The sequence below is a fragment of the Anabrus simplex genome, chromosome X (assembly GCF_040414725.1).
Source record: "Anabrus simplex isolate iqAnaSimp1 chromosome X, ASM4041472v1, whole genome shotgun sequence".
Classification (NCBI taxonomy): Eukaryota; Metazoa; Arthropoda; class Insecta; order Orthoptera; family Tettigoniidae; genus Anabrus; species Anabrus simplex.
This window is the reverse complement of record NC_090279.1, coordinates 64,023,824-64,035,049: the sequence shown is the minus strand read 5'-3', so window position 1 is coordinate 64,035,049 and position 11,226 is coordinate 64,023,824.

Here is an 11,226-nt window from a genome sequence, read left to right as displayed (position 1 = left end):
AACTGAAATGGTATGGACATATGATGAGAATGGGACAGGGTAGAGTTCCAGAGAGTGATTACAGAGAAAATAGGAGAAAGACATCGGGGAATGCCCAGAAAGAGGTGGATGAATACGGGGAAAGGGAGTACAGAGAAGAGAGGAGTAAAAGTAGAAAAAAATATTGGAAAAAAGAAGGGAGTTGTGGAGACAGAAAAATGAGGAGGTCCATAATTCACAACTCTACCCAAAAGACTGGAAATGGAAAAAGAAGAAGAATCTGTTGAAATGAAGACAAAAATTTATTCAACACCTCTACCAGCTCATTTCATCGAACCTTTACTTAAGTGCACTTTCTTTATTTGTCTGTGCATGTCATGTCTTATGACACAACCGAGGGTTGCTTAACACAGCACCCCTTGAAGGGAGTTCTGTGTCAAACAACTGGTTTAAATGTTTTGCAGTTTGTTCCCCACATGGTATGAAACTAGTCTGTGTTGAATACATCGAGTGGTGCCTAACTGAATTCATTTCAGCCAATAACAGTGCTTGTTATTCACTTTGTGATATTTTACTGTAAAAGTAAACATAATGTACACATGTAACACGAGCTCGTTCCTGTGGCCAATTGCGTTGATTCTTACTCATTGCCAGGTAACAGATTTCTATGGAAACACATATCTATTCAGGAAACTATGATCAATTGTATTTTGTATATTGCAACGTAGGGGACACTAGGCCTACTTGTTCTGGCCTTCACTGGTTATTCTATTAATATATTCTTGATTTCACTTTCAAGTACTATCTGCACACTTTCTAGCGATAGATTTACAAGCTAGTGCTGAATCGATCGCCTTCGGTTATCTTCGAGATTCGTATTGGCAACTTTTGAAACACAAACTAAGAATCGCTTATCATCGCTGTGCGACATCTGGCGTACACTTTAAGTACTCGTACTGTTTTGTTTACACAGCAAAGCCAAACTATAGAATTCATGCATGGAACAAGATTCGCATCGGGAAATATTATATAGTATTATATATTGTGTGTGTGACACAGTTGTTGGCGTTAAGATAATAAAGGTTCAGAAAATTCATATCGATCGATCATATTATCGATTCAATTCAGATTTCATTTCCATTCAGTTGGCAGTATTTACCGGAACCGGCAGTGCTTCCTTCTTACTACTCACCGAGTACACAAATCTATCACTAAAAAGTGCGTGTACAGTAACTACCTTTTACAGTTTCCAGAGCCACAATATGTTCTTGAAGATTTTTCTTCCATTCCTGCTACTGGTTTAATATTGCCCTAACAAGTCAAAGCGAAAGTGCTAGGATTAAGAAGGTAGCGGCGTTAAATAAGGTTAATTAACGAGAAAATGGGGAAACCAAGGAAACGATTTTCAGGGCTGCCTATCCTGGGATTCGAACCCATGCAAACTCACCGCCACAGGCCCATGAAGAAGATCTTTTACACACCAATAAATCAGGAAATATCTTACGAAAGAGAGGCAGCCTACTGTTAACTAAAACATCAGGAGTAAATACCGGATATAGCTGTTGTGGGATAAGGATGTGATACAGAAGAATCTTCATAACAACACTGATATACCAAGAAATCTACATATGCAGATATTTTCACAGATATCCTGCACGGAACAACTCTCAAGATTTCGAACACTACCGGTACTAAAATCTTTCGCAGCCTACAGTGTAAAGAATAACCAAACATTCATAGCGCCACTTTTAAATCGCACAAAGACGCAAATAACACATCAACACAATAATTAAAATGATACCGATACAATGTCTAATAATAATAATGATGTTATTTGCTTTACGTCCCACTAACTACTTTTTAAAGTCTTCGGAGACGCCGAGGTGCCGGAATTTAGTCCCGCAGGAGTTCTTTTACGTGGCAGTAAAGCTACCGACACGGGGCTGTCGTATTTGAGCACCTTCAAATACCACCGGACTAATAATAATAATAATGCTATTTGCTTTACGTCCCACTAACTACTTTTCAAGGTCTTCGGAGACGCCGAGGTGCCGGAATTTAGTCCCGCAGGAGTTCTTTTACGTGGCAGTAAAGCTACCGACACGGGGCTGTCCTATTTGAGCACCTTCAAATACCACCGGACTGAGCCAGGATCGAACCTGCCAAGTTGGGGTTAGAAGGACAGCGCCTTAACCTTCTGAGCCACTCAGCCACCACCGGACTGAGCCAGGATCGAACCTGCCAAGTTGGGGTTAGAAGGCCAGCGCCTTAACCGTCTGAGCCACACAGCCCGGCGATACACTATCTCGTAACTTCTTTCTGAACCTAATATCCGCAATTCTTCACCTGATTCCTCATTCCAATAAATTTAGATATCCGATATATTACTACAACACACGATTTGCAGCTACCTGTAACGCAAAGGCCAGGAGGTTTGAAAAAGAAAGCTAGTTAAATGCTTATACATTTTTAATGCTTAAGTAAAAATAAAATGAAGAAAATTAAAAAAAAATTGTATATAGCTGAAACTGAGAAACATTAGCATTAACCTTTAACGGTTCTCAATTGAGATCTATAAGTTTGGCAAAAGTAAATTACTGAAACTTGAACATTACCGACAATAAGTGTAAAGTGATAGAAATCACAATTCCTCAATGAAGAGAATCTGAAACACAATTAACGGCATAAGCTGTACAACTGGTTAACACACGCCTGATACAACAACATACCTCACACTTCGAGACAAAACCTGATAATAATAATAATAATAATAATAATAATAATAATAATAATAATACTTGATTAACGGTAATACCATTTTAATGTATTCTACAGTTTGTTAGGTCATCAGCGCAGAGGCTGGTTAGATCCTCAAATAGCACTACCAAAGGCTATGCAGTTACAGGGAAACCGCAAAAACCAATGGCAGAGCCTAAATGAGGCGTACTAGGCAGGATGAGGAGTGAGGTAGTTTGCCATTGCTAATCACATAAAACAAACTCTTGAAGAACGGATTTGATTTGTATCAGTCAGTAAAAGAGGCTGAATTTAGGAAAGGATGTATTACCAGTGACAGCTCCAGAACATATGACACTTATTGAAAAGTTCACTGTGTGCCATAGAGAATGAGTAAGAGTCTACTCTGAACGTTATTTTTCTCTTCTGTATTCATCGGCTGCCACAAAGATTGCTGGGAATTGCACGCTAGCGCCTCTGACCGTCGTAGGCCGCAACTAAAATTACCGGGCGGGCGATTTAAATCGTTTAGCGCGTCAGGTCCCCAGGATCTCATTCTCCCCCCACTCTTAAATATATCAATTTCTTTCATATCTTTTTTCTTTCTTTCTGTTACCTTTTTCTGAAATACTTCATTCTGAACATTGAATACACCTGGAGGTTTGCCTGTGCTTCATTATTATTTTGCTGGAGAAAATAAGTTTACCAGCCTGTGCTGCTTATTATATATTACTTTTGTTAGGTTCACCTATTAAAAATCAGAAAACACCCCGTTGAAATCATATATTTTTACTATTTATTCAGAAGAAAAAACAAGCACTTCTATATGTCAGCCATTCACATTTTTTTCAACACCCACACACTCTCTAACCCAGACATCTTCCTCTACTGCCAACCCCGTCATATTAAATTTAATTTCAAATATGTTACAAACTCAACATCCTCCCACCTTGAGTTGTGGGAACAACTCAACACATCATTTATCCACATGACAATACAAAACTGAATTTACTATACACAATACAAAACAGCAAGATCGCCTCTCCCCTTTTCTTGTCTCTTTTGGAACTCAAAATAATTAAAAACACTTGAGATAAATATCACATAGAATAAATGAACACTTGTGAAAAAATATCACTCAATCCTCAAATCTTTGGGTTTAATCACCTGTCTCCCACTACTAGTTTTCAGTTTCATCACTCCCTCGTCATCAGTGAAAACACAGAGTGTGCTAAATCTCTCGTCCTTTACATCAACAAAACACTCTTTTTTTATGAACTTCATCCCAATTTTCTCCGCTCTGGTCGTCTCCTCAACTGATAGTTCTGCGTATATCCTAGTTAATCTTTGCTGTCGACAATTGTGCAGAAATCTCAAGATCCACCCCATCATGCGAACTGTTTTCCGAAAATTCGAGAAATAGTCGAGGTGCCACTCTTGCGTATTTGACTTATTTTCTATTGCGGTCATAGTGTTCACTTCTCTTCTTTTTCCTTCGAACACTTCTTCATCGTTTCTTGTAACTTCGGAGCAGGGCCATTGAGTAGGGGATTGTTTCAGCCATTTCGGACCCTCCCACCATCTCTGTTCCAGTAAATGCTTTGAATCACATCCTTTTGTTGCCAGGTCAGCTGGATTCATGGTTCCAGGAACATGTCGCCACTGTTCAGTTCTGGATAATCTTCGGATTTCTTGAACTCTATTCCATACGAATGTTCCCCAAGGTTCGTCTAATTTTATCCAGGATAACACTGTCGATGAGTCACTCCAATAATGAACAATAATTTCCTTTGACCTTAATGATGGTAACACTGATGTGGCAAGTCTAACACCTATGGTAGCTGCTAATAATTCCAGACGTGGTATGGTGATCTTCTTCTTGGGTGCCACTCGTGCCTTTGCTTGTACAAGCCGTAGATCCACGTTATCAATCCTCTGTACTCGCAAGAATATAACTGCTGCATATGCGGTTTGACTAGCATCGCAGAATATATGTATAGAGATATCTTCAATCGATTGCAGCCTTCCAATCAGACATCTGTGAATCTTAATCTCAGCCAGGAGAGGTAGTTCTGCCAACCATTTCAGAAAACTTTTCTTTGTCGATTCATTTACCTCAGTGTCCCAGTCCAGCTCAGAAGCCCAAAGTTCCTGCAGAATTAATTTAGGGCAGAGAGATACAGGACATGAAAAACCAATATGATCAAATACTCTATGAGCAGCACTTAGTATTGTCCTCTTTGTTATTACATCAGGTATGATATCAATGACATGTGCCAGATTCAACTCCATAGTATCGTTTTCTTTATTCCAAATGAGTCCTAACACTTGTGACAGGTTTTCAGTTGTTTTGTCGTGAGAATACTCCCACCCTCGCAGGTTGAAAGATGCCTTCTCCATAATTATCTTTGCCTCTTTCATGAATCAATTGAGCTCAGTTTCATTGTTAACACTTGTAGTACAATTATCTACATAGAAACATTCTCTCAGCCTTTCTATTGTCGGAACCAAGTAGGGATTGTTATCAACTGCTTCTCTCTTCATCTCGTTCAAATGGAATTCTATTGTTGCCGACAGCAAGAAAGAAGAACATGAAAGACCGAAAACAACTCTATTATGACAAAACACTTTCATCTTTTCTGTACTTTCCTTATCCCACCAAAAAAATCTTAGAAAGTCACGGTCTCTAGGATGGACGCTTATTTGGAGAAATGCCTTTCCTATGTCTGCGATGACTCCAATATCATTTTCTCTGAACTTGAGTAATGAACTAGGAATCAACTCTATAAGGTTAGGTCCTTTTTCAATACAATCATTTAGAGAATGAGCGTTCCTCTGTTTCGCAGAGGCGTCAAATACAGGTCTTATCTTGGTGGTGCTGTTCTCTTTCAAGACAGGTTGATGTGGTAAATAGTGTCCACCATTCGCCAGCTCTTCTTCGGATACCATTGCAATAATTCCTTGCCCCATCCAATCTCGTAAGACACCATCGTATCCTCCATAATGTTGCTCAGCTTGTACTTTCATTGTGACTGTCTCCAATCTGCCCTGAGCTATTTCGCTATTTCCGGAAGAGGTGGATGTTGCTCGCTCCAAGGTAGACACACTTCATATCTGTTGTCTACATTCAGCCTCACAGTCTCAAGGAAATTCTTCCTAATTCGTTCATTCTTCTCGATGGTAGATTCCTTTTCTGCAGGATCAGTAATTCCAAGAATTTCTAAGTCCCAGAGATCACAAATTTTTGTTTGTTTTGAAAACAATGATGTCACCACCAGTGACGCTGCATCCCTTCTAGGTTTATTACTTATAATTTTTCCCATTAGTGTCCACCCTAGAACAGTCTCAACTAGAACTAGACCACACTTTAGTTGATGTGTCCTCCCAGTAAGCAATTCACCTGCGGCATCTGCCCCCAGTAGAATCTGTATGGGTCCTCGGTCTTGTACGTCTGTTAAACAAATCTTCAGATCCTTTATCTCATAACTCCAAGTACCATTCCTAACATACGGGACATCTTCACAAATCATTTCTCGGCTCAAAACGTGCAGTTCCTTGGAATAGTTTCCCTCTAATCTTCTTAAACTTGTGTTGTAACAATCATGCTTTACCTCTTGGGAACGTACTCCCCCAAACAAAGAGTGTATTAGACTGACTGGTACCCCATTTGTTCAGCTAAGCCACGCACAATGTAAGATTTAGTAGACCCGGTATCAATGATCGCTCGCACTGTTTTTTGCTTACTCTTACCCATAACAACAACCGCCAGAGTTTGTAAATATACCTCAGGAGAACAAGAGACGTTAGCCATAGACTTATCTACATGAGTGGCATCCTCACTAATCGATTTTCTTTCTCCCTCAAAATTATTTTTTGAAACACTTTCTTTGTATTTGTTACCAAGTTTATAACACATTAGTACCACATGCTTCCCACCACAAACAATACATCTAATAATGGATTTACAAGCTTTACTTTGATGACCTCTCTTTAAACAATTAAAACAACAGTGCTTGTTACTCAAGATTTTCCTTCTTTCCTCCACAGTCATTTGTTGAGCTTTAATGCATTCTGAACTTGAATGAGGTTTAAGACAAAATATACACTCCTGTCTTTTAGAAATATCAGTAGATAACAAGGCAGAAGCGGTGGGGACATTTGGTTCAGCAGCATCCCTTGGTTTTTGCCTTCCTTAATCTTGAGCCCTTGGGATGTATTAATATTGAACCCTTTCATTGCTAATGAAATTCTTTCCTCACTAACAACTTCACTTTGGAGAAAAGCCATGAGCTGTTTCAAACGATCATTGGAGACAGAATCACATCTGAAAGAAGTATTCCTTTGCCAAGCCCTTAGTAAGTATTCTGGCAAGGATGATTCAATTAAGGGGTATAGCATTGCAGTGCACTTTTCTGTAGTAACTCCTAAACTTTCCAGAGACCTGAGATGTGATTCTAATTTATCATATAAACTACTAAGTGTTGGTTTTTCTGTAGAATTTACTGCATTGGTTAAAACTAGCTTCAGTAGTTCACGAACGTAAACTTCTACCTGTAAGTCCTCCCTACCAAATCGAGCTTGAAGACTGTCTATCGATTTATGATAATTGTCGGCAGTCGGGGGAAAACTTGTGACTAACTCGTACGCTCTAGAACCTTCTATCATAGCTTGAATGAGATACTGGAATTTATCTTCCTCCCCCATGTCCTCATCTTCGTGTATTTTACGGAACTGACTCCAAAAATATAACCAGTCAATTATTTCCCCAGAAAACTTCTTCAATTCTATTTTTGGAAGCCTGTATTTCTTTCTTTCAGCTATATTTTCATTTACTACACTTTGGGTAGAGGAAGCCGGCACAGTGGTATTCAAAAATCTTGTTGCTTTAGCCCTACAGCTCAAGAATTTACGTCTATAATCATCAGTTGATTCTTCCTCATCTGCTATTTGATCAACCTCACAATTATCATCTATCATCTGTTCAAATACCAATCAATCTAAATTAGCGATAGTATCATACCATTCTTGAAGGATTTCTAGTTGTACCTGAATTCCTTCTGTGTCTGGTTCACCGTCTTGTAACGATGACATAACCTCGTTGTATACTCGTGTAAATAACCGCCGCTTTACGGTCCTTGCTTTCGTGAGGTTTTCCATCTTTTTTATTTTCACGGGGTTCTTCCTTTATTAATGATGTCCTGTCACGGTCGCCAATAAATGTTAGGTTCGCCAATTAAAAATCAGAAAACACCCCGTTGAAATCATATATTTTTACTATTTATTCAGAAGAAAAAACAAGCACTTCTATATGTCAGCCATTCACATTTTTTTCAACACCCACACACTCTCTAACCCAGACATCTTCCTCTACTGCCAACCCCATCATATTAAATTTAATTTTAAATATGTTACAAACTCAACAATTTTTATTAATTTACAAAGCCATGAAGGAAGGGAGTGACCGGTCTGGCCTGTGCAGCTCTTTTTTTGTGCTGAGGGAAAAAGAAGCCGACTCACAAAGGGAGGAAGGAAGGAAAGAAGTGACCAGAAGGTGAGTGGGATTGGCAATCCTTATCTTGAATTAAGAACTACGACAGAAATAGACACTAACATCACCTCGTACGTCAGTCCTCTTAACACTATCCAAGCCAACCTCAACAGTCAATAGTATAAAATTGAAATACAATGTAAGAAAGTGTGCCACCCACACGAACCAAAATGATTAAAAGAAACTCATATGCTAAGGAGGTTGTAGGATTCAAACGTAAACAGAAATGGTACATGATCGTGTGATTATTGGAGCTATATTCTACCTACTAACCACAGTATTACAGGTATAAAAAATGTGTAGAAATTTCCTCAAAAGTTATAGTGATCATGGTATATCATAATTTCATGACATTAGATTCAGTAGTATTCATCATCAATTAATATAATCATCAGCCAGAAAACAATACAATACAAATACAAAATCATTCATTTATGAAAGAAAGAGTGGAACTGACACGTTGCAACATAATACTTTCCTGTCTTTTTACAGTCTAACGTTTCAGTGACACGTCAAAAGTTTTCGGCAACACCATTTGTATTTTCTCAAGGAACTTGCTGTATAGTACATCTTTCAGTCTGTCAAATGAGGCACGTAGGGCCACACACTGGGAAATATGGAGATTTGTACTTCTTTTGTATATGCCAGAGGATGGCAAGTCTCTGGCAGAGTATTGTTTGAAGAAACCAAGGCATGGTAGCACGTACCCTGTTCCTACATATTGCACCAAAACACAACATATCATTCAATCAATCATCTGCATTTAGATGATAAATAATGTCAAGCTACAAATTGTATGCATCCTTTGTATTTATTGTTCTGCACTATTTACAGTACTTAAAAATGTTTTATTTCATGTATCAGTAGGATATATTTAAATTTCTCTGCTAAACGGAAAAGGATAGAATTATGAATATGTTTATGGGCTTAAAAGACAAGACAGCGATTACAGATTCTGTGATTGTTCCCTGTTACAACATGCAGGAGGTACAAATAATGCTCCCTTTCAGTCCATCCGCAGGAGAGGAGTCCCAATAAATGGAAAGAAATACGTAGCATCAGGATCTACGTACTACTATATGGCAGCTGATCCAGCACAAAAAAATTCCCATGGCACGTTACAAGATAGCCCCACGTATTATGATCTACATCCAAGGAATTGGTCGCTAATTTATGTACAGTATTATGGCGTCGAAATAAGACTCCCTAGGCCTCCATACCTAATACAGTCGGGGTTAGAAAAGAACAGGTGGTGACCGAGGTAGATCGGATAGGATAGATAAAATCTAAATGCAGATCAGTATTGATTGATTGATTGTGTTGAAATTGAAAAAAAAAGTTGCCACATGGTCACGAAGAGGGATGGTGTATATGAAATGGGGCATCGTGCATGATGGGGACTCATTGTGCAAATGTGGAGACGAACAGACTTCTAGGCATCTCTTGCACTGTCGTCTATGTTCAATAAATTTCCAATTACTTTGAAATCATTTAGGAAAAGGCTAGGAGAACAACAGATAGGGAATCTGCCACCTGGGCGACTGCCCTAAATGCAGATCAGTATTGATTGATTGAGGAGCCTGGCACAAGTAAGCGGAAGCAATGCCATGATTCACCCAAGCTCCTAAGTTCAGAGCCCATGGGACCTTTTTTAGTGGCCTCTTACATCAGGCAGGGTATGTCTTGGGTGTTATTCTACTGCCCCCACCCACAGAGGGACAACTATTATCAGGAAAGTTTGTACAACTTTTACCATCACATCAAATGTATCAGTTACCAACAACACAAAATTAACAAATATTAATTTAGTTACTTGGACATTGAATACATACTTCTGTAGAGGAGGATGTGCATACAAATTGCAAATAAGAGAGAAGAGAGCTTAACATATTTTTTGTGTTCTGATGAGAAATTGTTTCCAAAAAAACACAATTTTCAGTGAAACCTATTTGGTAGAAATGGATGCTTAACCAAAACTATGACTTCTTAACAAAATTCATCCACACAATATCACATGACACTTCCACTTCAGTATTTGATTTTTATCACACAATTCTACAGAAATTATGAGCTCATATAAAGGAACAGACTATGAGGACACGAAACCACATGTTTGAAAGGTTCACTCTTCTGGAAAATAACTCCACATTTCAGTTTTCACTTCCCATTCAGCAGATATGCAATTAAGACAAATTGAGTCTGGAACATGCATATGTTTGGCATATTTTGAATTACAATACTGAATATGAACTGAACACACTTGTTTTCCACCTTTGGCTATGAGTTTTATATATCACCGATGTATGGCAACGATGGAATGGGCCTGAGAAGGAAGCAATTGTGACCTTAAGAGGCGGCCGGAGTCAAGTCTAGATCCACCTTTTATTTCAAAATATCGCACTAGTCTCGTTGCTGTCGACAGCTAACTCCACTGATAGTTACATCGCGGGTGCATAGATGGCAGTGAGAAAGGCCAAGGCCGAGCGAGCGATTCCCTTCTCACCCTCCAGCGTTACATAGTGTGTCACCAGGGAATTGTGATACAATACTTGCACGGAGCTGATGATGTTGGCATTTGTACGGAATGCGAAACATTCCAGGAAATTATTGAGCATGGGTTAGTGCTGAGCAAAGCAGTCAACCGTCAACAGTTAAAATGACATACTGTTTCCGACAAAAATAAATATAATGGCGTATGGCTTTTAGTGCCGGGAGTGTCGGAAGACAAGTTCGGCTTGCCAAATGCAGGTCCTCTGATTTGACGTCCGTAGGCGACTTGCGCGTCTTGATCAGGATGAAATGATGATGGAGACGACACATACACCCATCTCCCATGCAAGAGAAATTAACCAATTATGGCCAGCACACCGGACACTGTTTCCGATGTTGAAATGAAGTAGTGCAGAACCCCGTTGCCGCCTCACGCCTTTCCCTGTACCGGCCAGTCAGTGATACATATTATA